This window comes from Pteropus medius, unplaced genomic scaffold (assembly GCF_902729225.1).
Source record: "Pteropus medius unplaced genomic scaffold, Ma_sr-lr_union100, whole genome shotgun sequence".
In the NCBI taxonomy this organism is placed as follows: Eukaryota; Metazoa; Chordata; class Mammalia; order Chiroptera; family Pteropodidae; genus Pteropus; species Pteropus medius.
Genome location: NW_024351091.1, coordinates 73722 through 101333, shown reverse-complemented (window position 1 = coordinate 101333; position 27612 = coordinate 73722). Strand labels below are relative to the sequence as shown.

Here is a 27612-nt window from a genome sequence, read left to right as displayed (position 1 = left end):
TACTGATGTGACAGTTAACTCTAGTGTGTCTTATTTTTTTCTGTCGAAGATCGTGGTTAGTGTTATTATCTTCTTTGTGAGATTTAAAAATGTCTATGCACAGTAGGACTTCAACAAATGATAGCTATTATTATTAATATTTTTAAATGACTTTTTTTTGGTATAACACTTCTAAAGTGTAGTATATAGATGTGATTTAGAAAATCAGATCCTGAGTTAGACCTCCTGGAATAGAATTTTGGTCCACCAACTTCCTACCTGTGTAACCTTGACAAAGTTCTTTAATCTATCTCAGCTGCAGCTACCTCCCTTCTGCAATGGAAGTAGTAAATATTTTTTACATTTTAAGACTGATGAGTGAATTAAATGAAATGATGCATATAATTATTCTGGTGTGGTTGCTGCGAAATGCAGGGACACTTGATAAAAGTGAGCTTCTGTTCTTAATGTGAAAACGAATCAGTCTTGCATGGCCATCATTGATCAATACTCCCCTTTAACTGGGGAAGCAATGAATTATGAAGCACTTCTGGTCATTATAAACACAATATGTCTGTTACCTCTTTGACTACCATGAAGCACTTGTAATTAATGAAGATCCCTGTGGCTCCTCTTTCAGAGACAGCCTGCCAAGTGAATTCTTCCAAGGAGAAGGAAAAGCATGTGGGCAACATAGCTAAGAGGGGGAACAAAAGCACAGAACCATTAAGGTAAAATACAAAGCATGTAAGAAAGCATGTGCTCACGCGTACATGCTCTCAAGTGGGGATGTGTTGTATTAAAATTGATGGAGTTAATTGCAAAAATAGATTGATAAATTTGATAAACAACATTCAAAGCTTCGATAAACCATCTCACTTAATAAATGAGTGTCAAATTTAAGCTGTAAAAATAAATTTTTACATTCCCCATGATAAAGTTTAAATGTTTATAGAATGCTAATTAGTTGAGAAGAGAAAAAAATCACTGAGGATCAGTTTAGTCTGGGGAAGTGGGTAAAAATGGCTTTTCCAGAATATGAATATTTAAGTTGTGAGAAGGATGGCTAAAGGTTATTCAAGAGAGAGTTAAAAAAGGTAAGAATCAGGGCTCAGGGAACAGAGTTGCCAGTTGTCCTGTTGGTTGCTGAGATTGGTAATAGAACAAACTGGAGAGGTCAGTGACATAGATAACTTATCATTAAGGTCAGGAGGAGACAGAGTGTATGAAACATGCAATATGAGTTTCCTGTACTATTTCTTGATGTGCCTCTCATACTGATAATTTTATGTATATTTGTGGGCTAGTGGTCATGAGTGTTTGGGCTCACCATTGTCATTTGAGAAACCTATGTGGTGCCTGGCACAGAGTAGGCGCTCAACATACACAAATCTTAGATGCATATTAAAGATTCAGACTGAAAGCATCAAGTATAACACAAAAAAGAAATCTTCAAGCTCACCATACAATTGTTTTTTTTTTACTAAATAAGGAAACCAATGTCAATTTCTTAACTCAATAAAGAATCATTACTTAAAGCTGCAGACAACATAATATTGACATTAAAACACTAAAATGTTTGTATTAAATTCACAAACAGACCAAGACAGACTACTCAAATTAGTCATTTGATATTCTCCTGAACACTTAAAGAGATTACTAAGATGATGAAAGAAAATTAGCCTGAGTACCAAATGTCTAAAATAATTATATTATTTGTAGATAACTTTGTGGACAGTAAGGTGAAACAACGATAACAATATGGAACTATTAAGTGCTATCGGCGAGTCAAATCTACTTCAAAAAGAGTTAGGAAATGTAATAGAAAAACCCAATCACACGAGAAACAAAATACATAATTCCTCATGCATAGTGGATCTCCAGTTAGTAGTTAATGAATAAATAACTGAACACAGGAAATTGAGAGGACCCTACAATTATGGAAAAGAGTAGATAAGAGATGGAGACTCTCCAGAAAATAACTCTTATTGGAGAGAGGCTCTAGATTCCTAGAGAAAAGGAAACAGATCAAAGGACAGAAAAGACACATTCAGGGTACACTAATCGACATTGAAAACAGGGAGACTTCATCGTTTGACTAAACAAGCATGAGATTGTCTTAATCTCACTATTGTAGAGATAAAGCCCAGTACCTGCTTTCTCTCTCTTCCTTTTTATTCCACCAGCCCTCACTGGGACACCGTGACCCTCTCTGAAGGTTATCACTGAAGCTTTCTGTTCTCCAAGGTCTGACCCTGGAAAGCCCAATTGCATTTTTATTTGACTGGAAGCAGATGAATATTGGCAAAGGGCAACAAGAACATGCTTAAAGTTTCCAGCATCTCAAGAGTTGAATTCTCAGAGCTCCTCATTAAGTAAATTGTTTTATTATCTTTCCACTGTCCAAACAATTCAGCTCCCTTAGAGTAAAAAATTAAAAATGAAAAGTTTTCATTGATGTTGTGTCTGTGCAAGAAGTGAAGTGAGGGAGATATAGTAGTTTCCTCCAAGGAGAAACTCTTTTTTCTTTGGTTTAACTTATAATTACAAATTGTCCCTAAGGTAAGTTTAATTGCTACAGGAATCAAACCCAAGAACCATCTTTCTGTGATGTTCTTCCCTTGAATAATCTTTGGAGATTTTATGCATCTCTTCATGTCCACAGTGTCACGGAGGCAAAGATGTTTTTTCTAAATCAAGCACCTCAATTAAGAGTTTGGGTTCTGATGAAAAGACTGACAAAATGAAGACTGAAAAAATGTTTTTCAACTTTCAGGATCATTTTTTTCTGAAAATCTGAATACATTTAACTGTTCTCAATACTATTTAAACCTCATTTTAGGTTCTTTATAAAGTATCTCACAATTTGTAAATTTGAGAATTCACATTTCAGTAACTGGAAAACTAAAATTCGACATACCAGCAAATTTACTTAAAATTGATGTGACTATGCAAACTTTTATATGCAACACATGGACTTTACTATTACAAAATTTGGCATATGTAAACTAGCATATACATAAACAAAGTTACTCTTTGCTTATCTGTCCTGACCTATGAAGTGTTGTACCAACAGATTCCTCCCATAGCTTTTCACTATGTAAACATGATTCCTCCCTTTAAGACAAGGTGAAAAAATCCTAAGTTCCCATCCAGAAAATAAATGTTAACCCAGAATTAGAAAATTCTAAAGTTTCAGCAGTCTTTTACCAAAGTAGTACTGGAGGAAGTTGCAGTGTTTACCAAAAGAACAAAGTTTCTCATTAAATTCTTTTAGTGGGTCTGAAATTCTGTGACGATTTTGGTCAAGTAGTTTCCATTAAAAATTACTGATTTTAAAACTAATAACTTAAAAACTGCTACACATACAAAAAACGAAATGGTTCACAAACATTCTCCTTGCCTTCTGAAACTTTTACGATGCATTATAATCATTAACAAGTCTTTCACAGTTAAATGACCAAGACAAACAGTTCTGTGACCATCCTTCCACCACTGATTAAGACTGCATGATAGTTATTGGGGATACTATATATTTAGCTTCTGAGTTTTCTGAACAGACGTGGTTACTTTGCCAGCTCCAGCTCCCTTCTTCTCCACTGCTTCGATGACACCCACAGCAAGTGTCTCATGTCACGAACAGCAAAATGACTCATGGGAGAAGCTCTCAACACATGTGGGCTTGCCAGGTACCATATCAATGATGGAGGCATCACCAGGATTCAAACCTTCAGGCCATCTTATAGTTTTTTCCCAGAACAATGATTAATGTTCTTCAGCTCAGCAAATTTGCAAGCAATATGAACTCTGTGACAATCCATCACAGGTGTGTATCTGGCACTGATTTGGCTTGGATGGTTCTGGATAATCACCTGAGTCATAAGGACAACTGCTATTATTGACGGGTCATTTTTGCCATCACCAGACACATTGCCACATAGAATATCTTTGACAGACACCTTCTTGACATTGAAGCCCACATTATTCCCAGGAAGAGCTTCACTCAAAGCTTCATGGTGCATTTCAACAGACTTTACTTGAGTTGTTATGGTGACTGAAGCAAAGCTGACCACCATGCCAGGTTTGAGAGCACCAGTCTCTATTTGGCCCATAGGGACAGTACAAATACCACCAATTTTGTAGATGACCTGGAGGAGCAGATGCAAAGACTTGTCAGTTGGACGAGTCGGTGGCAGGATGTAATCCAGAGCTTCAAGAAGTGTGGTGCCAGTAGCATTACCATCTTTGTGGGTGACATTCCATCCCCTGAACCGAGGGATGTTAGCACTTGACTTCAGTATGTTGTCACCTTTCCAACCAGAAATTGGCACAAATGCTACCCTGTCAGGGTTGTCGCCAGTTTTCTCAGTGTAGGTGCTGACGTCCTTATTGATTTCCTCATATGTCTTCTGGTGGTAGTGTGGTTCAGTGGAATCCATCTTGATAACACCCATAATTAATTGTTTGATATCAGTGTGTAAGCCAGAAGGGCATGCTCATCGGCCTGCCAACCCTTGGAGATACCTGCTTCAAATTCACCAACACCAGCAACAATAATCGGTTAGCCCGAGATGTGCCTGTAATCATGCTTTTGGTAAAGTGTGTCCTGGGGCATCAATGATGGTTACATGATACATGCTGGCCTTGATATCAAAGGTGATGCCATTTTCATGTTCAGCTTTAAGTTTATCCAAGATCCAGGAATACTTGAAGGAGCCTTCCCCATCTCAGCAGCCTTCTTCTCCCATTTTTTTTATTTTTATTTTATTTATTTATTTTTTTGTCAATCTCAATGCACTTGTAGGTCAGATGACAAGTTGTGGGAGACTTGCCGGAATCTACATGTCCAATGACAGCGATGTTGATATGTGTCTTCTCCTCTTGCATTTTGGCTTAGATTTAGTGGTAGTTTTCACAACCCCCGTGTTCTGGAGACAAACCCAATGTGAAATAAAAAAAGAGAAAAATATTCTTGACATTTGCTGTTGACATGGACACTTTATTGACTTTAGTGAGGGCTCTATTTATTATTACATCTAAGTATAGGGAATAAATAATCCATGTAGAGTAGCTGAAGAGTGAGTATTGGGGAAATATAGGTGACAAATATAAACCACTTATAATGTTTGTCAGGGAAGGGGAGGAGAGAGTAAAGCATGGTGTAAAGGGAGTATGAAACATGGGAGAAATTTTAAAAATTTATGAGAAAATAGAGGAAAAAATTAGATTAAAAAAGAATGATCATGTTTACCAAGGAATTTGACACACAGGAAGTGTTGACTACATAATCGACAGGATGCAATATATATTCTAAATCAATAACAATCATAGTATACTGTATCTTTAATAGAATACATGGGTCCATAAATCAAGGGTTGGAAGCAGAAGTGGTCACTTGGTAAGTTTATGCTTCATGTCTCCACAGGCCTTTGCAGGATACACTTCCAGAGACATGGCAAGGCCATATTAAACTTCCTGCTGTGCTGCTGCCTGATACTTCAGGTCCCTCGTGCTCGGTAGAGAAGTCACCATCCCAGCAGGAGTAACTGATCCTGGTCATCAGTGTCATTGTGTGACTATGGCAATGGGCATGGACTGGCACATCACTATTTTCAGTAACTCGCTGGGAGCAGCTTAATACAAACACAGTGGTAGATGCAGATGGATTTTGGCTAGTTATGCTCCCCAATGCAAAAGAACTAAGTATTGGGACCCTGGGGGAGCCAACTTCCTTTAACTGAGGGTTATTCTCAAAGAAGGCTGAGGGCTGTCAAAAGCACTCTCCGCATCTGGAAAAATAGGCCCCTAATCCTGCAGTCCAGCACAGCATTCACTGTAGTCCATCCTTAGGGACATTTGGATGAACTTTTAAAATTGGAGATATAATTGACATATAACCTTACATAGTTTCAGCTACACAGCATAATGGTTTGATATTTGTATAATTGTGTGAAGTGATCACCTCAATAAGTTAACATCCATCATCACCTATAGTTACAACTTGTTTTCTCTTGTGATGAGAACTTTTGAGATTTACTCTCTTATATGGACTTTCCTCAAAAGACTAAGAATTGATCTAGCCTATGATCCAGCAATTCTTCTACAAGATATTTACCCCCAAAGACTTGAAAACTCATATCCAAAAAGATATTTGCACATCGATGTTCGTAGCAGCATTATTCACAGTGTACAGGACGTGGAGGCAACCGAAGTGTCCTACCATAGATGATGGGCTAAATAAGCTGTGGTACATATATACAATAGAATATTACCTATCCATAAGAAGAAATGAATTACTGCCATTTGCAACAACTTGGATGGACCTAGAGATAATCATGCTAAGCGAAATAAGTCAGACAGAAAAAGTTGAAAATCACATAATGCCACTTATATGTGGGATATCAACCTAAAGGCAACAAATGAACAGGACAAACAAACAGAGACTCATGGACATGGACAATAGACTAGTGGTTACCAGAGGGGAGGGGAAAGGGGGAAAGTTGACAGGGTAAAGGGGGTCAACTATGTGGTGACAGAAAGAAATCTAACTATGGGAGGTGAACATACACTTTAAAATAAAATATATATATACACATACATACATACATACATATATATATATGTGTGTATATATATATATATATATCTTACTGTTAAAGTGTACAGCTGAAACTTATTAGATTTTGTTAACCAATGTCACAATTTAAAATGCGGAAAAAAAGATTTACTCTGTTAGCAACTTTCAAATATACAATACAGTCTTAAAACTATAGTCACCATGCTGTACATTAAATACCCAGGACTTGAGCATATTGTAATTAAAAGCTTGTGCCTTTTGACCACCATCAGCCATTACATCTACCCTCTCACTTCTGGAAACTCTCATTCGGTTGTCTATATCTATGAGTTCAGTTGTTGTTGTTGTTGTTGTTGTTGTTTATGAGAATTCCCATATAAGTGAGATTATATGGTATTTGTTTTTCTTTCAGACTTACTACGAATTAGTAGAATGTTCAAGTTTTATCTACGTTGTGATGAATGACAGAATTTCTTATGGATGAATAATATTCCATTATTTGTATCTCTATCTATTATCTATCTATCTTTCTATCTATCTATCTATCTATCCTCTATCTATCACATATTCTTTATCCATTCATTCATAGGTAACACTTAGGTTCTTCCCATTCCGTATATGCTTCGCTATTGTAAATAATGCGGCAATGAACAAGGGACTGCAGATATATTCTCAAGTTAATGATTCCATTTCCTCTGGATAAATACCCAGAACTGAAATTACTAGATCATATGGTAGTTCTTTATGCAAGTTTTTGAGGAACATCCGCATTGTTTTCCATAGTGGCTGTACCAATTTACATTCCCATTAACGATGCATTAGGGTTCCCTGATATCCACATCCTAGCCAACATTTGTTATTTCTTGTCTTTTGATGGTAGCTATTCTAACAGGTGTGAGTTGATATCTCACTGTGCTTTTGATTTCCATTTCTTTGAAGATTAGTGGTGCTGACACCTATTCATGTGCCTGTCGGCCATTTGTATGTCTTGTTTGCAAAAATGTCTATTCAGATTCTCTGCCTATTTTGTAATCGGATTGTTTATCTTTTTGCTATTGAAATATATAAATTGTTTATATATTTTAGATATTAACCCCTTGGCAGATATATGATTTACAAATATTTTCTCCCATTCGGTAGATTGTCTTTTTATTTTCTTGATAGTTTCCTTTGCTGTGCAGAAGCTTCTTAGTAGAATATGATCTCGCTTGTTTATTTTATCTTACATGTTTTGCCTTTACTTGGATCAACTATTTTGCCTAATTTTGGGGCAAAACTTTTCTGTGGTTTCAATGGGTCTTTTTCAGAGGAGAGGGTGAGTGAGAGGCACTAAAAAGAGGAGGGTCTGTGGGAAGAACTAGAGCTTCTGCCGCTGTAGGTGGTCTCGCGGTCAGAACTGACCTTCAGTGTCCTTTTCCTCTAATATGCACTCTCAATTCTCCTCAACTTTGAATAATATATCAGCTAGTCTAGATGGATTAACTGTTGGGGTGGTCCTGACCTTCATCTCTGAGGGTTTTGAGGTCCAGGGAGGTGAGATGCCTTCCCTAAAGTCACATAACCAGTAAGATGCAAAGTGGAGATTTAATCCCCAGCATTGTGGCTTGTGCCTACTTTAAGTAGACTTTCCATACTTCGACTAGTAATAAACATTGTGCAATTTCATTAAAAATAACGGTGAATGGAAACAAAATCAAAATTCCCTTTGTCATCTCTGAAAGTACAAGTATTTTAACATATAACAATAATCAAATTTGTCAAACTGTAACTGTGATTATTGTAGCTTTATGATTATAATCTCATAATGTAACATTGTAACCATTTTTGTCCTTTAAATTGTATCTATGATTGTCATAGTTTTATTGTAGTTTTATGATTGTAACGATTTCCCCCCTTTTTGTCCATACAATTTTATTCTCATTTCAATGTACATAAAAATGCCTTTTAACTAATGTGTAACTTGTAGGTAAAGAGCTTGCTTGCTTGAGAACCCCAGGAACAGACTTCAAAGGAAGCTGACGATTCCCAGACATTTCTGGGCCAGAAGACGGACTGCAAAAGGCCCTACTAATAAATAAGACAAACCAGACCTCTGCTGGACCAGCTCCACATTGCTTATCGGAGCAGGCAGTGAAGGATAGTTTAACAGGCTCACACCTGAAAGAGGAACTCCTCACCCACTCCTTGCTAATTCCTTTGTTCCATTTACCTCCTTGCCAGGCGGCTTGAGAAACAAGCCAAGGCTAAGAAGACAAGAGAGCTGGCCCAGAGACCTTCTCACTCCCCTCCAGGATGAGGCTTAGAATTTCTCCCTTGTCCTTTACTCAGCCCCCTTCCTATAATAACCCCTGTGGGCACTGAAAAAGGAAGATGGTCTTTATGCCAGCCGTCTACAATCTTCTCAGGATTCTGGCTTTTGAATAAACCTACTTTCCAGACACCAACCCTTTTCTCTCAATTATTGGCTCCCAAGCAGCAAGCAGCTGAAACTGATTTCGGTAAGAACTCATTTTTGATAGGAGAACACTTGTTAAACCGGTTATAGCCTGGAAGAGTCAAATCAGGAAATAACGTTATGTACGTAAACATATAAGTGCACATGGATGGATAGGTGGCCACAAGTAAATGCGCTGAAATTTAAGTTGTGGTTATCCTTACACTTTCCTACCATATCCCTTATTTGCATTTTCCAATTGTTCTAACATCACTATATATTACTTTTTTATCATCAAATGCTTAAAAATACTGCAAAATATTAAGAAAATTAATCTAATGAAAAATTCAGCCAGTAAATATTAAAAATGAAAAAATATCAAGGAAATTTTAAAAATAAAAAATATTCATATAGATCATATTATTAACTATAGGTAGTTACAAAGTCAATATAGTTATGGTAGTTGTTATTATATTAAATGATATTAAATACACGTGCCAACAGAAGACTTTCTACTCTTCTAACATTTCCACTTCTCTCACCCATATATGTCCATGTAATTCTTCTCTTATCATTGAGTCATCTTTAGTCCCTGAAAAAGTTCCATTGTGTCCACTGGCTTGCCCATATTCAGAAATACCTGTCTTCATCTCCATCTTCTCCACAAAACTCCACTGAAATCTCCTCATTCACTAAGACACTGAGAGAAAAGAGCTCAGAGACACATTGGTGCCTTAGGCTAAAATTTAGTACGGATGGATGAATGGATAGATAGATGACTTATAGAGGGTAGAAAACTATTCAATAACATGACTACAGCCAGACCCTCAATCTACATCCAGTGAGATTCAGGCCAGAACAGAGATTGCTCCCCATAAATCCCCTCAGACTCGGAAGTGTTGGCTCCGGAATAGGCCATTGCCCATCCCAAGGCAAGGATGTAAATTTTTCCCCCCTTATCTGGGGCAGGTCACACCCCAGGATGTCCATCCATCTCGACCTACCCTATATAACGCCTCAGCACCTGTCACGAAGCATGGAGGATATCCAGGTCATATAGCTGTTGCCCAAGATGAGCTTCACATGCAAGTTCTCTTAATAAACTCTTAATGCAATGATAGAGTTGTCGGCCTCTTTCTCTGGTCTCTTGGCCGTGGGAAATTTTATGAAACATGTAGATAGATGATAGATAGATATAGATAGATAGATAGATAGATAGATAGATAGATAGATAGATAGATATGCAGACAGAAATATATAGATTTGCTAGATGTACTAGCACTAAGCCATTTGAAAATTCTTTCTTGAATATTAATTTTTTCTTTAAAAATGTGACATGGGATCATCTGATCTCTAACACTGAATATATCACGATTGCTGGCCGATATGTAAAACCTTAAGACTTGGCTATTTGAACTCTTAAAGTTGAATATGGAAGAGGGACAAAGATGTAGAGATGCTGAGGACTACGAAAAAAAGATAGGAGAAGACCTTCCAAGAAAAACCTAACGTTCTGGGTAAATAAAGTAACAATTGTTTGTGCTGAAAATACTTCTCTCATCTCATCCTGATCATGATTATCACGTTATATCAGAGATATCACATGTCACACTAGAAGGAGATTATGAATTATGGCCCTAACAGAATTTATGGGATTGTATATTTGAAAAATCATTTACATACAGACTTGGGCAACTATCCAGTGGGGTCTTCCATGTACTGGTCAGCTTTCTACACTATTTTGATCTTCTAATAGCTTTATTCGACAATGGTCATATTAAGGGAAGAGCGAGTATAAAGAATAATATACCAGCTCTTAAGTTGTTTTAGCTTAGAAGGGAAACTTCAGAGCCACTTATATTTTATTGGACAGATAAGAATGTATTACCACATTTACCTTCAAGAGAGAAAGGAAATGGAATTCTCTGGGGTATGCAATAGGAAAGGATAACCAGAAATATTGTCAGTCAGCAGGAAAATCTACCATAGAAATGTAAACAATATCGGAATCCATGGGAAAAACTGTGCAGACTGTTAGATAAAAATATAAACTCAGTGTCAGAGTTCTGAGTTTGAATCCTGCTTTTACCACTTGGTTCTGCTTCTTTCTGTAACATTGAGGAAGGCTTTTGTTTTGTTTTGCTTTGTTTTGTTTTAGCTCTCCTGGAGTCTCAATTTCCTCACCTCTAAAATGGGGACAGGAATCTTTCCTATTGGGAAGATTACATAAGATAATAGAGAACAGTTAGCATATGCTTACCATATAATGTGCACTAAAACATCAATTATGTTTTGATATATTTAAATCATACTTTATACAGTAAAAAAAAAACACTGTTGGTCACACACACACACACACACACACAAACAATACGAATCCACAATCAAACATATAGAATTAAATTAAGGTGAACAATCAATAATTTACACATTCTAGGCCAGCACTCATGATAACAAAGATATAGTAAATACTTCAAATCTAAATTTAGAACTCATTAGTGTAGAGGTAAGAAAGAAGACCAATGACAAAATTTTTGGACAGCAGATAGGGTAGAAAGATCATCAAAGAAATTACTGGGACATTAGTTGTTTAAATGTGTGTTATGAAACAGGAGAGAGCAAAGTGATAGATCCTTTAGGACTGGCTGAAAGAACAAGATAGTTTGAGAGGTTCAAGAGTAAAAACTTCAGAACAAAAGGGTTTACCACTGGCACCCACAAAATTTCTCTGTCCCAGAGCCAATAGATCCATCACAGACAAGACGCTGCTCTGCTGAAAAGCCTTCCCAGGGCCCCCTTTACATCATTGTTCCTCAGACTGTAGATGAAAGGGTTCAGCATAGGGGTAACCACAGTGAACATCCCTGAGGCCACTGAGACCTTCTCAGAAGAGTGAGTCACTGCACAAGTGAAGTAGACACCAACACCTGTCCCATGAAATAAAGAAATAACTGAGAGCTGAGACCCACAGGTAGAAAAAGCTTTTTGCTTCCCCCCTGATGAGGACATCTTCTTTATGGATGACACAATTCTTGAATAGGAGAAAAGGATCCTCCAGAGGGGGAAAACACCCAGCACACCAGTCATAAAATATATCAATGTGCTGTTTAGAAAGGTATCAGAGCAGGCCAACTTGAGAATCTGCGTCAGTTCACAAAAGAAATGTAGAATTTCAAGATCTTTACAGAAGCTCAGGTGCATCATCAGAGAGACATGGAGGAGGGATGTCATAATACCAATGAATCAAGTAATAAACACTAGTGAGCCACAGAGGCATGGGTTCATGATGACCTTGTAGTGTAGGGGGTGACAGATGGCCACAAACCGGTCATAGGCCATAGCAGTCAGAAGTAGAGTGCCCAGGATAGGAAAAAACATGGAAAACTATACCTGATGAGGCAGTTCATGTAGGAGATGGCTTTGTTCTCTGTATGGATATGCACAAGCATCTTAGGCACTATAGTAGTGCTGAAACACATGTCAACAAAGGACAGGTTGGAGAGGAAGAAGTACATGGGTATGTGGAGGTGGGAGTCAGAGCTGATGACCAGCATGATGAGCAGGTTTCCAAGCACAGTGATCAGGTACATGGACAGGAACAGCCCAAATATGAAGGGCTGTAGTTCTGGATCCTCAGAGAACCCAAGGAGGAGAAACTCTAAAATTCCTGTTTTGTTTCCTGCTTCCATGTAGTTGATATATCTATGAAGGAAGAGATAAGAAAAACATAAATTAGCACAAAGTAGCACCCTCCACATATTATAAATGTCATCCATGTCATTCATGCAAGCTATTTATAAAGTTAGCCATTTTGTCTGAGTTGGGTCTCCATTCACTCATAAATAGAATCCTACAAAATGGAGTCTCTTATCCCAAATGCCTATCTTAAGTATCCATTTTATGATGATAAACCAAAAAGGAACCCCACAGAATGGAGCCTAGAATTCCTGACCACATATCTTAAGCATCCATTTAATAACAACCATTTGGATGGTCGTGGTGCTTCAATATGGGACTAATAATATCATATACTTACTGGTACAATGTCACTTCCATGGAATTCCTGCCAAAAATACAGGACTGCAGTCTGAAGACTGTTGAGCATCAGACAAACCCAAACCAAGGAACATTCTACACAATATTTGACATGCGCCCTTCAAAAATGTCAATATTATCAAATTCAAAGAAAGTCTAAGAACTGTTCTGGATTAAAGGAGCCTGAAGAGATATGTTAACTAAACATAATGCATGACCTTAAATTTTCTTTTGCTACGCATATAGATAATATTATGATGATGATTGTCAAAATAGGAATGAGGTAACTTGATTTAAGATGGTGTAAAAGATAAAGGCTGTACACGCCTCCTCTAGTGACCACACCAAAATTATAACAAAACTACAGAGCTGCCAGTACGTGGAGTCACCAGAGGACTGGCTGAACAAAGCTCTACAACTAGGTCACCTCAAATAACATGTCCTCTTGAAATGATAGGAGGGGCAGAGACACAAAATGGCCTGATCCCACAACAATATGTGGCAATCAAGAATTGGGAGGGCTATCTTGGCTGAAGAGCCACCAACGCCACCTAGGAGCAAGGGATCCCAGCCACACACTGGGCTGCCCATTTCATGGTTCCAGTGCCAAGAAGAGAAGTTTCTACAACTTCTGGCTGTGAAAAAGTGGAGGCTGAGTGATACAGAGAACTGTCGGCTGTGGAGACACTCCTCTTAAAAGCCCACATCTGGCCTTACACACTGATGGAGTCGCTTTCTCTGAGCTCCAGTGCTGGGGTAGCTGCTTGATGGGCACCAGGCACATACTGGGAGGGACTGAAATGTTGAGCTTCAGGGCAAGGACTGGAGTGGAGGCTGGCTACAGGACAGAGGTGGAGGCAGAAGCCATTGTTCCTTTACTGGGCCCTCCCTGCTCCCAGGCTGCAGATGTAGCTGCCGTCAATCTGGATAACACAGGTCGCTCTGCCTAGGGGATTTCCTGAGATAGCAGCTTTCTCAACTTGTGGGCCCACACAAGCTGCTTCCAGTGATTTATTCCATACAAATGGGCTGTCTTGGCTCCCGCTGTAAACTTTCCTAAAATCTCTCGAAGGCTCAAAAAATCCTAAAATAACAGCATCTGGCCTCAGCATGTTCTGTATCTCTTACTGAGCAGCTCCAAGCCCCATACCAGTGGCTGCTGCCTTGTTTCTGACTTGGCCCCTAGAGGTACGAATAAGCCAGGCACAGGTGGAAGCCATATGTGGATAGCTTGGTGACTCTTACCAGGTGACCCTGGAGGTGCACAGACTGTGGCTGAACTTGGCCTGCATGTGGACCCATCTTGAGTCTGTGTCAAGGAGCTTCACAATACAACTACTAAATAAAGCCACTCTACTAAGACTGGGAGACTTAGGAGCCCTACCTACAACATAGAAACAAACACAGGGAGGCAGCCAAATTGGAGAGACAGAGAAGCATGTCCCACTTGAAAGTAGAAAACAAAGCTCCAGAAAAAGAACTCAACAAAATGGAGATAAGCAATTTACCAGATGCAGAATTCAGAACACTGATTATAAGGATGCTCAAGGAACTTAGGGAAAGAGTACATGAACTAGGAAAACTTTAATAAAGACATAAAAATTATAAAATGGAGATGGAAAACATATAGGGATCCAGTTAGACACAAAGAATATAAACCTGAGATGAGGAGTACCATAGAGGGAATCAACAGATTGGATGAAATGGAGGATCGAATCAGCAACATAGAGGAGAGGAGTAGCAGAGGAAATCCAATCAGAATAGTCACAAGAAGAAAAAAATCCAAACAAATGAGGATAGTTTAAGAAGCCTATGGGACAACATCAAGCATAACAATATTCACATCATAGGGCTACTGGAAGGAGAGAGAGAGCAAGAAAATGAAAACCTATTTGAAGAAATGATTACAGAAAACTGCCTTAACCTGGTGAAGGAAATAGATGTACAAGCCCAGGAAGTTCAGAGAGGCCCAAACAAGATGAACTGAAAGAAGCCCACACCAAGACACCTCATAATTAAAATGGCAAAGCTTAAAGACTAAGAGAGAATCTTAAAAGCAGCAAGAGAAAGGCAATTAGTTACCTACATGGGAGCTCCCATAAGAATATCAGCCAATTTTTCTCAACAGAAACTTTGCAGGCCAGTTGGACTTGGCACAAAATATTTAAAGTGATGAAAACCCAGGATCCGCAACCAAGATTACTTTATCCAGGAAAGTTATCATTTAGAATAGAAGGACAGATTAAGAGCTTCTCAGACAAAAAATAAGTTAAAGGCGTTCATCACCACCATTATAGAAAATGTTAGCGAAACTTCTTTAAGAAAAAGAAAAAAGCAATTATCAAAAATATAAATAAAGACTCTATGGCCATGCCACCCTGAACAAGCCCAGTCCCGTCTGATCTCAGAAGCTAAGCCGGGTCCGGCCTGGTTAGTACTTGGATAGGAGACCACCTAGGAAGACCATGATGCTATGGGCATAAAAACATTTAAAAATTCAAAAATAAGGGGAATTGTAAGCTGACAAGGTCCTTGCAATCTGTGAGGTCAACCAAGGGTTGCTTCGCCTAAAATATATATATATGAATAAAGAATGGCAATAACTACATATCTATCAATGAGCACTTCAAACGAAAAATCGAAAGATACGGTGGCTGAAAGGATAAGAAAACAAGATCCTTACATAGCCTGCCTACAAGAGACTCACTTCACATTAAAAGACACACACTAACTGAAAAAAAGGAAATGGAAAAAGATATTTCTTGATCGACCTAGATGGTATTGTGCTGGATGTAGTAAGTCAGATAGAAGAAGACAAATGACATATGATTGCATGTATGTGTAGAATCTAAAGAACAAACAAACAGAAACAAACCCATAGATACAGAGAACATTTTGAGGGTTACCAGATGAAAGGGAGTTGGGGGAATGGCGAAAAGGGGGAATGAATCAAGAAGTATAAGTTGGTAGTTAAAAATAATCGTGGAGATAGAAGGAATACATTCGATAACATTGGTGTTAGAGGGTCCCTAGTGTTGTTGGGGTGATCACTTTATGAGGTACATAGATGTCCGATCACTACGTTGTACACATGAAACTAATATAGTATTGTATGCAAACTATAACTGAAAAATAAAAAGTTATTATTACTTGAAAAAATAATGACGAGTTCTATACATTCGATAATAGTATTATATCAATGGTAGTTTCCTGATTCTGATTATTGTACTGTGGTTATATGAGGAAAATGTCCTTGTTTTTAGTGAATGCTGATGATTGGGAGGTAAAGAAGTACCATATCTACAATGCAACTTACTCTCAAATGATTCTGAAAACACACACAGAAGAGGAGAGAAAACTGCATAATGAAAAAAGTAAACATGGTAAAATGTTTACTTTTGGGGCATCCACTTATCAATTTTTCTTTAAATCTGATGTGATGTCAAAATTAAAAGTTAAAAAGCACTTTCACGCAATGCCCACTAGTAAAAGGAAGAGAAAAAGAGGAAAATCCATCTACAAGATGTTGTCAGAGAGTCAGACTTTAAAAAACACTGCAGTTGAGGTGACAACTCACAGATTTAGAGCCCACATTCACCTAGAAACCTCAGCAAGAGGAATTTAGTCTAAAGTGGTCCTATATAAATTATACCATAAGGCCCAGGCAGAAGCAACCACATATATGCTCTGAGGATTTTTGCCTCACTGTCCATATGAAAAACTGGTCTGTGATATCTTTCTTTTAACATCCTTTCCAGATTTGCCAGACATATTGGTTTCTTCCACCCTCCCAGTCTTATTAAGAACAACACCATCTTTTTACTCTCTAAGTTCCAAAACTTTTGCCTTCTTAGGAATCCTAAAGTGCTATGTCTTCCCCAAGCCATGCCTGTGCAGTAAGTACTGTCCCCATCCCCTGCTGGGCTGCTCCTCCATGTCCTTTTCTCCTGTGATAACTCCTGTTATTATATCTCAGATAGAACATCACTTCCACAGAGAAGCCTTCCTGAACTCTCCCTGCCCACTTTGTTCAGTCCCCTTAGCCTATGCTTGTATAGCGCACTACATTGTTCTTCATTACATGAGTTATACTTCTGTTTCTGCATTTACTTATGAAATTATGTGATTAAAATCTGTCCCTTTCACAACTGAATAATAAATTACACAAGTTCGGACTACATGTTATAAAATTTAGTTGTCCTGGTATTCTCAGCGTTTTGTTCTCAAAATGCATGGAAAATTGAATGAAGGTTGAAACAAAAAATAATCATATATAACACAAACAAGAAATGTTAATCCTACATTGTCAATCCTACAGTGACTATAGATGCAGCAACCGGAAAAAGGAGAAGATGATAAATAGCATACTTCCTTATGAATCAATGTTCACCTGAAATGTATAAAAATATTTAATATTAGAAAGTCAGATAACAAAGTATTTGCAATGTAGAAAATAATAATAGTTTTAACATAAACACATGTAGTAAAATTTAACAGTCATTGATGGGAAGGGAACAGAGTAAATTTTCAGTCACAGAGAATAGAAAGATACTGCCCACATGTAATAAAAATAGCTAGGTTGAACCTAGTGTTGATCCAAGATCCATCATTAATCCCTAAAAAACAAAACCAGCTCACAAGAAGTAGAAAGGGGAAATTATTCCTGCTGTTATAATTATTTAACATTGTTTGTAATAATTCCTAATAAATGCTGTAAGACAAGAAAAGTAAATGAGGTAATAATCCTCAAAACCCAAGAACAAAATTGGTCACTATCAGCTACCAATTGATTACCTGCTACCAACACTGAAAAAGTCCATTTAAACACAATTAGAACTAATCAGTTTTTTATGTCTTTGCAAACAATCATTAGGAAAGGTAAGAGGGGAAAAAGGTCCATTCGCAATTGCAATGACATCACAGATAACACTTGGCACATAGTGGGCGTTGGTACATATTTGTTAAATTGAAGAGTATGTATAACCTCATAGAAACCAACTGATGATCAGGCTGGGTGGAGAAGTAGGTACTTTGCTGGAGCAGAGGTTCTCTGCTATAGCATGCATCAGAATCACCTGGAGGGCTTGATAATACCCTTGTTGAGTCCTATTGCTAGAGTTTCTATCAGCAAGTCTTGAGTGGGGACTGAGAATCTGCATTTCTATCAAGCTTCTCAGGGGTACTGATGCTGCTGCTCCAGGAACGACACTTTGAGAACTACTATACTCAGGAAGGACAAGGAAGCTATTAGCAGATGTGTTGGAAACTCTTCACCCAGGAGGGAGGACCAATTCCTACTGACATTGAGCAAAATACTGGTTCTAGCATGATACTAGATTCTATCAGAGCTGGCAGTGACAGAAAACCACTGTAATGGAATCTAAGAAGACATAAATAACCAGAGAAATAAATTCTAGAGATTAAAAAAATAAATTGTTATGAAACATTATCAACTGCATTACCTCCTTCCCTCGCCACCTTTTTAATCTTTTGTTTCATACACAATACTCAGTAGGACTGCGAGTCACTCCACTGGAATTGCTTAAAGGAATGTTTGCACAACCTCTTTCTCCTCTGAGTGTTGGATGCTGAAGAAAGACTTTCCCAGGGAATGGTGGGGAGATAAAACCTGTCACAAAGCCATGTCTGTGAGAGGCACAGGTGTAGTCTCCTCTTGGTCAGGTGTCACTGAACTATGGGCAGGGATGCTAGAGAAGTATTATGGTTTCTCAAGCCCCAGTGGAATAATTTATCATCATTTCTCATTAAATAAATTGTTCCTCTGCTGTTCTACTCTTGCAGTCATTCAGCTCTTTTGAGGAAAGGAGCTAATTGCAGAACTGAACGTGTTTGCTAATTCTGTTTCCAGGAAGGCAGCTTTGGAGCCAGACGGATCTCTCTGCTCCCCATGGACACTTCCTTCTGGAAGAGTTTTCATCACTATTGATTTGGCTTTGAGAAAAAGAAGTTCCTCCTCAGGAATGTGTCTGTGCTCCAAAAACCCATTTCCCTATAGCCATAGTACTTAGATTCTCAAAGTAACACAGAAGAAAATAGAAATGCATCTGTCTCAGTGAATCCCTTGTGACTGTGTCAGAAGTGGATAGGCAATGTGGTGCTGAACACGCTGTGAAGATAAAGTCATGTTTCAAGATAGGGAGAGTCAACCGCGTAAAATGATGGTACGAGGTCAATTATGATACAGGCTGAACAATAAGTCTTGGATTTAGTGACAAGGAAAACATAGAGGAATTATAGTAGAGTGATGGAAGCAGTATATGTATAGTGGGCTTGGGAGTGACTTAGAAGTGAGGAAATTGACCTCATAAGTGTAGAACACTATCAAGAACTTTGGTTGTGAAGAGAAAAAATGAGAGGAAGTACTATAAGGTTTTTTTTTTTTTCATTTCGGACATGAGAAAATATTTAATGGCAAAAACAAATGCTCCAGTAGATGGCAGAATATTAAAGATATAGTCTATGATTTACCACAAAACCCTGAGTTCTGCAATACATTTTTAAATCAATGAATTATTTATTTTATAAAATATTTATTCTTAATTCTAAATGAAATGTATCATTCTTTCATTAGCTGAGTGAATTATAGCAGTAAAATCAAAGTTGGACGTATTTATACAAGGCGAGTAATTAAAAGCAATTTCTCATCGCCAAGTATAATATCATTAAATGAACAGCTTTCTACCACATGTATATCACTTAAAACCTCAGTGATAATCCAACATTAAGGTATAATTCAACAGTCATTGCAGCTGTAACTACAAGCCTTTGAATGTTACATCGGCAATTTCTTCATCCCTTTTAGTAGATAGACTTAGGGAGCAACAACTCTATTATGGCAAGATTCAAAAATAGACATACAAAAAGATGCTCAAGGTCACTAATCATCAGAGAAATGCAAATTAAAACTACAATGAGATATCACCTCACACCTCTCAAAATGGCTATCATCAATACATCAAAAAACAACAAATGTTGGCAAGGATATGGAGAAAAGGGAACCCTCATACACTGTTGGTGGGTTTGCATATTGGTACAGCCACTATGGAAAACAGTCTGGAGGATCCTCAAAAAATTAAAACTGGATATACCTTTTGACCCCACAATTGCACTTCTCGGTATTTATCAAAAGAAAAACAAAACAATAATTTGTAAAGGTACGTGTACCCCTATGTTTATGGCAGCACAATTAACATAGCCAAGATATGGAAGCAACCTGAATGTCCATCATCATATGATTGATAAAGAAGTTATGGTTCATATATATAATGGAATATTACTCAGCCATTAGAAAAATGAAATCCTAGAGCAAACAGCTTCAGTCTTAATCAGAAGTCACAAGTAACATTAGTAATGAAAGTGTTGGTTCTCCATTCTAGATATCAACTTCATAAATTTTTAAAAGTTTATTCCAAAAAGTCAAAAGTGTAGTCATTTTCATTTGGAAGAGTCTATAATCAAGAACACTAATCTTTTAGAGGAGGAAAAAAAATGGCGTAGATGATAGAGGCTCTGGTTCTTCCCTCTGGTGACCAAATCAGAGTCGTGACAGAAACAAGGAGCAAGCAGCGAGGAAAAATCCCCTGAGATCTAGAAGAAGAAGCTAAACAACTAGGGAGAAATCCAAGAAAGCACCCTGCAATGGCAGAAGGTAGGACAGGGTGAGGACACGGGGCTGCCAGGTCTGAGCAGCTGAGTGAGAATAAGGCAGTGGCAGCCATAGACGCCTCTGAAAGGAGCCGTATCCACAAGCGGATTTTCCCGGTGACGGACCTGCTCGCTCTGAGCACCAGTGCCAATTTGGATGCATGCAGGGGGGGCACCAGAAACTTACAAGGAGACATTGTCAGAGGGCCAAGACCAGACTGCTCTGTACAGAAGTGCCAGCGGTATTCAGTGTTCCCTATTGAGTCTTCTCCCCTCCCACTGGGTGGATACAGCACCGCCATAGCGAAGACCTCAACAACCTGGTTAACAGAGGTCGCTCCATCTAGAGGATTCCCTGAAATCCCACTGCTTCATACTAGCGATCCCACCCCGCCACATCCAGATATATCCTCAGCGAATCAGGTGCTCCTTGCTGAGCAGCACCTAGACTCACGCTGGAGCCAGCTGGCCTCGTTTCCTGCTGTGGCCTTTTGAGGCAACTATAAGCACAACATCTGTGGATTGCATCATGAATGTTTACAGGTGGCCCCGGAGGGGAAGTGGCTGGGCTAAATTTGGCTTGCAGCTGAACCCCTCTCAGGACTGTGCCACTGGACACCTACTTCACAAATCCACACTAATAAGACCGAGCAACTTAGGAATTTTATTTAGTTCATAGAAACAGACATTGAAAGGCAGCCAAAAGGGAAGACAAAGAAGCAGAAACCATATGGAAAACAGAACAGAGATCCAAGTAATCTAACAGACGCAGAGTTCAAAACACTGGTTATAAAGATGCTCAATGAACTTTTAGGAAGTGTAGATAAATTCAGTGAGAACTTCAACACAGAGATAAAAAACATAAAAATGGAAGTAGAAATTATCAAAGGGAACCAGTCTGAAATGAAGAACACATTATTTGAGATGAGAAGTATATTAAATGGAATTTTAAAAAGTGAATAAAGTAAAGCATGAAATGAGCAATCTGGAGGACGAGAAAGTCAAGGACACTCAATCAAAATGGCAAGAGATAAGATGCTAAGACTATAAAAATAATTTAAGGAGTATATGAGACATTATTAAGGGTCCAAATATCTGTCTGATCAGCATATCTGAAGAAAATCAAAATGTTGAACAGCTGTTTGAAGAAATAATGATGGAAAACTTCCCTAATCTGGTGAAAGAAATGAACATAAAACCCCAGGAAGCTCAGAGAATTCCCAAACTCTGGGATCCAAAGAGGCCCTCAGCAAGACACAGTTTAATTAAAATGCCAAAGGTTAAATACAAAGAAAGAATGTTAAAAGCAGCAAGAGAAAAACAGATAGTAACCTACAAGGGAACATCCATAAGACTGGCAGCTGGTTTCTCAAAAGAAACTATCCAAGACAGATAGGCATGGCACAAAATAAGGGAATTGATGAAGACGAAGGATCTACAACCAAGAATAATTTATCCCACAAAGCTATCATGTAGAGTTGAAGGACAGATAAAGAGCTTCCCGGACAAAAATAAGCTAAGGGAGTTTATCACCACAAAGCCAGTATTACGGGAAATGTTGGAAGAACTTTGTTAAGAAGAAACAACATGTATCAAAAACAGGAATAAAGAATGGTAACAACTACATTCCTATCCATAAGAACCTTAAATGGAAAACAATTAAGTGCTCCAACCAAAAGGTAGAGTGGCTGAAAGGATAAGAAAACAAGACTCCTACATATGAAAAGGAAGGGGATGGAAAAAGATATTGCTTTGAGGGACCTAGAAACTCTTTACGTCAGACAGAGAGAGATAAACACTATATGACTTCACTTATATAAGGAATCTAAGGAATAAAAAGAACAAACTAATCAAAAACAGACTCACAAGCATAGTGGACACTTTGCTGTCGGACAAGGGGTAAGAGGATTGGGGTCTGGGAAAATGGGGTGAAGGGCTAAAGAAGTACAAATTATTAGCTGATAGTTGGTCACGGGGATGGGGAGCACGGCATAGGGAATGCAGTTAGCAGTAATACAGTGGCTAGGTGGAGGATCAGGGGAGGGAGGGTGCAATTGGAGGAACTGTTCTATGAACTATGTAGATGTCTAACCAATGTACTGTATACTTGAAACTAAATGAAAAAATTTTTCAATTTAAAAAAAGAAAAATATATTGAAACTATGAATAAAGAATGGCAGTAACTATATATCTATCAACATGTACTTCAAATGAAAAAGAATGAAATGCTCCAATCAAAAGATACGGTGGCTGAATAGATAAGAAAACAAGACCATCCTTACATATGCTGACTATGAGAGACTTATTTTAGAATAAAAGACATACACAGATAGAAAGTAAAGGGATGGAAAAATATTTTATAGTCCTAGAAAGTATTATGCTGAGTGGACTAAGTCAGATAAATACAAATGCTATATGACTTTATGTTCATGTGAAATCTAAAGAACAAAATAAACAACAACAAAACAACAAAAGAAAAACAAACTTACAGACACAGAGAAGATTTTGTGGGTTATCAGTTGGGAGGGAGATAGAGGGAGCCTGGTGAAAAAGGAGGAAGGGATTAAAAAGTACAAATTGGTAGTTACAAAATAGTCATGGAGATATAAAGTAGAGTATAAAGAATATAGTCAATAATATTGCAATAACTATGTATAGTGTCAGAGGGGTACTAGAATTATTCGGGTGATCACTTTGTGTCTAATCACTATGTTGTACACCCAAAACTAATATAATGTTGCCGGCCAACTACAACTGAAAAATAAAATCAATTGAACGTTTTCAATAAATTGAAAAATTAATTATTTAAAAATTAATGAAATTAATTTCCAAGAAGATTGATAGATTGAACTGTAAAAAGTACAAAATGCTCATGTGTCAAAGCATCATAATAAAAAGGCAAGTTTGAGATTTGACAATTGTTTACATTTTTATATAAGTAAAGGTGTTAAGGTCTCTAATAACTAATGTCGAAAATATCAATATTAAACTGGGCAGAGTTTATGAACGTCTAGTTCATAAAAGACATAGGGAAAGTGTTCAGATGACTAATAATCGAAGAGGTTTAAACAGAATATAAAAAGATGCGATTTCCATATATGAAATCAGTAAGAATATTGAAACATAATATCTCCCTTTCTGGCCATAAAAGAATAAATACACACTCTTACTCTACTCTTTGGAATATAACTAGTATAAAACTTCAGGATATAAAGGTTTTATTAACTATATATACAGGAAAAAAGTTGTGAGAAAACACATAAATTAATAATGATGGTTATTTTTTAATGGAATGATTAAGACTAACTGATTTTTACTTTTATTCTAAACAGGTTTTGATTCCTCTCTAACTTTCACCATGAATAATTTTAATCACCAGAAAAATATTTAATTTGTAAAACGTTATAAGTCTAATATTAAGAAACATAAGAAAAATAATCAAGGTAATATAGAAATCAATTAATTAAAAACCAGACACTATATTATTCAATTGAATTATGTGCCCATTTTAAAACTAGCAGCTAGTGAAATATAAAGGCCTAGCAAGTTTTAATTAAGAAAAAAATAGAAAGTACAAATAGATGAATTATAAAAAGATGTGTGTAACAATCTCATTTAATCTTCAAAGCTCTTCTTACATAAATAATAATATCTAAATTAAAAAGTGAAAATATCTAGGAAATCTGATGTTTTTTCCTCTTAGAAATTGTAAATTTTTGTAAACGAGCAAAGAATTAGGAATGAATTAATAATATAGGGAGAAAGTACAACGTTGGTTAAAAAACATGCTTAAATATATTTCTGTAGTGAGACAGTTCTATAATTTCAACTTTTCAATATGATTCAACCATGAGAAAAAGGGAAATCCTGCCATTTGCAGCAACACGGACGGCCCTTGAGGGCATTATGCTAAATGACACAAGTCAGAGAAAGACAAATATTGTCTGATCTTTTTTATGAATGGAACCTTAAAATACTCATAGAAACAGACAGTAGAATGGTGGTTACCAGGGGTTGTGGGGCAGGGAAATTAGGGAATATTGCTGAAGGGCACAAACTTCCAGTTAAGATGAATAAGTTCTGGGGATCTAATGTATAGCATGGTGACAATAGTTAATATTTCTGTACTGTACTGTATACTTGAAAGTTGCTAAGAAACTGTATCGTCAGTGTTCTCGCCACAAAAAAAAAAAAATGTAATAATGAGAGGATGGTTGTGCTAACTAACCTTATTGTGATACTCATGAATGCATTAAGAAATAACAGTTTATGAACATATAAGAATCGCTCTATGAACCATAAAGACTTAATATCATTCTGATCATTGGAACAGATGCAAACATGAAAAAATAAAGGGGACATAAGCATTGTAAAGTAAAAAACAAATGTCTTATTATTTGTAGATAAGATTTTGGAGGTTGAGAGCCCCAAATCCCAGCAGATACAGCCTTGTGAGGGTCCTCCATCATCCATTTAACTGCCATATGTATGTGGCAGTTTAAAAATTTTAGCCATGCATAAGATTCACCTGAATGGCTTATTACACACAGATGGCTGGGCCTGACCCCAGAGTTTAGTGGATCTGACATAAGGGTTAAGAACCTGCATGCTTAACAAGCTCACAGGTGATGTGATGCTGCAGGACTGGAGACAGTGCTTTGAGAAACGCTTCTTGTTTGTGTCCTACGGTCTCTTGCTTAATAACGTTTCTCCACTACTGTTTATACCTCCTCTCCTCTACCCGCACCTAGCCTTTACCAGGATACACTGGCTCTTTCACATGACATCATGGAAACTCCTGGTTGCCCTGGCTCTTTCTCCTATAGTGACTTTTCTCCAGAAAGTACAAGGAGATTCTCCACGCAGGGAATTCATAACCTATACCTATGGGAGGCCCAAGAGAGATTGATCTGGGGACACTGGAAGGTCATTTAAACTTTCCAGTACCTTGGGGACTGAATTCTCAGACGACTTCATAAAATAAATTGTACTACTGACATTTTTCTCTTTAAACAATTAAGCTCCCTCGGGGTAGAAGGAGAATAATAGAAGCAAAACTTTCTGTCATTCGTTTCCCTGAAGATAGCTGTGGAGATGGAAATTTTTATTTCTTCCCATTATTTCTTCTTTATCTTGTACCTGTAAGCATGTGCCATCAACAAAATAATTCTCCTGGAGATTAAAGACGTTCCTTTATTTTCCTTCAAAGATGTCTCCTAGGGCTTCTTAAGAATAAGTGCCCTATTCTTGCTTCACCTTCATTAGGTTTAATTTCAAAGCTAGGAGTTTAAGTCCCTAAGGAATGTATTATTGTTGCAAAGAACCCAAGAGTGAGGACCCTCAGAATCCCATTGTAAAAAAAAATGAAATGCCTGAAAATGGTCTCTATATCAAGAAAGAGAATGCCACTACTACTGAAAAAGCAAGCATTTTGAATAGAAATATCCCTTAGAATTTATTGGGCACATGAGGTCACTGCAGCCCTCAGGGAGAATAATTGTGATGGAGGTAGAATGACTCCAGATGAGTTCGCTGAAGACAGAATGAGCAGTGTGGAAACTGAAGTAACAACTACAGACCAGATCTCCAAAAGTTTGGAGCAACACTGAAAGGGGAGTGTGGGTCTAGGAGTGAGTTTCATTTTCACTAGAAGAAATGGGAATATGGATGTTCCCATGATACTGGACATGATAACATTGCAGACATTGGAATATACAGAATAATAGAAAGATAAATGCATGTGTAGCTCCATCAAAAGTTAGAAAGTGATGAGATTCAAAGTTCCAGTGTGGGGCATTAAGAAGCAGTCATTAAAAATTAATTATATAAATAATTACTTAAGTACGATTATGTAATTACATCATTACAACTAAATAATTAAATTATACACATAATTAATTACAATGGTTGTTGGTATAAAAAATTTAAACCTGTAAAGAATTTTTGTAAGAGTTTATTCGAGTCAAAGTACAAATTAGTAGTTGATAGAGGGTCACGGCGATGGGGAGCATGGCTTAGGGAATGCAGACAGTGGTAAGGTAACCATCACCATCTGTCTCAGAAACTTTTCCATCTACCCCAACTAGGACTCTGCACATGTTAAACACTAAGTCCCCATTCCTCTATTCTCCCAGCCCCCAGCAAACTCCATTCTACTTTCTCTTTCTATTAATTTGACTGCTCCTGGTACCTGATATAAGTAGAATGACATAATATTTCTCTATTTAGAATCTTAAATTTGGACATTTAAAAAAGTAAACTTCTGATGTTCCTCCTCCACCTCCTCACCCCCCGCAATTGGGCTCCACTCAGTGGAGGCAATTCCATTTTTCCAGTTGTTCAGGCCCCAAACCCTAGAGTCATTTATGACACCTCTCTTTATCTCTCACTCATATCTTGCCTGGCAACAACTTCTGGTGGCTCTACTTTCAAACTATAGCCCCCCTGACCACTTCTCAACCCTTCACTACTATCCCCGCCCTGGTCCTAACACCTAGCTCACACCTGGCTTGCATAAGTCAGCTCCAAGCAGGCTGCCTTACACATTACAATCCATATTCAACCCAGCAGCCAGAATGATGTTTTGAACTCTTAGGTCAGATTATCTCATGTGTCTGCTCAAAACCTTGCAGTGACTCCCCAGTCACTCAGACTAAATGAAAGCAAAAGTCCTTCAGAGGCAGAGAAAGCCTCTCATGATCAGCCCCTTATACCTGACACTCCCTGCTCCCCTTCACTCACTCTGCTCCAGCCACCTTGCCGCTAGGCAACCTCCCACCTCAGGGTCTTTGTATTAACCTTAGCCTCTGCCTGGGGCACACTTTCCCCAGATATGCACTCACCTAAGTCATTCACGATCTTCACAAATGTAACTTTCTCAAAGAGGTTTATTAAGACCATCATTTGTAATATGACAACCTCC

The 27612-nt window shown here is 37.8% G+C and overlaps 2 pseudogenes; both read right to left on the bottom strand.

Moving 5' to 3' along the window:
* Positions 1 to 3719: 3719 nt before the first annotated feature.
* Positions 3720 to 4866, bottom strand: LOC120586541 (elongation factor 1-alpha 1-like; annotated as a pseudogene).
* Positions 4867 to 11741: 6875 nt separating this feature from the next.
* LOC120586529 (olfactory receptor 7D2-like) lies at positions 11742 to 12816 on the bottom strand (annotated as a pseudogene).
* Positions 12817 to 27612: the final 14796 nt, after the last annotated feature.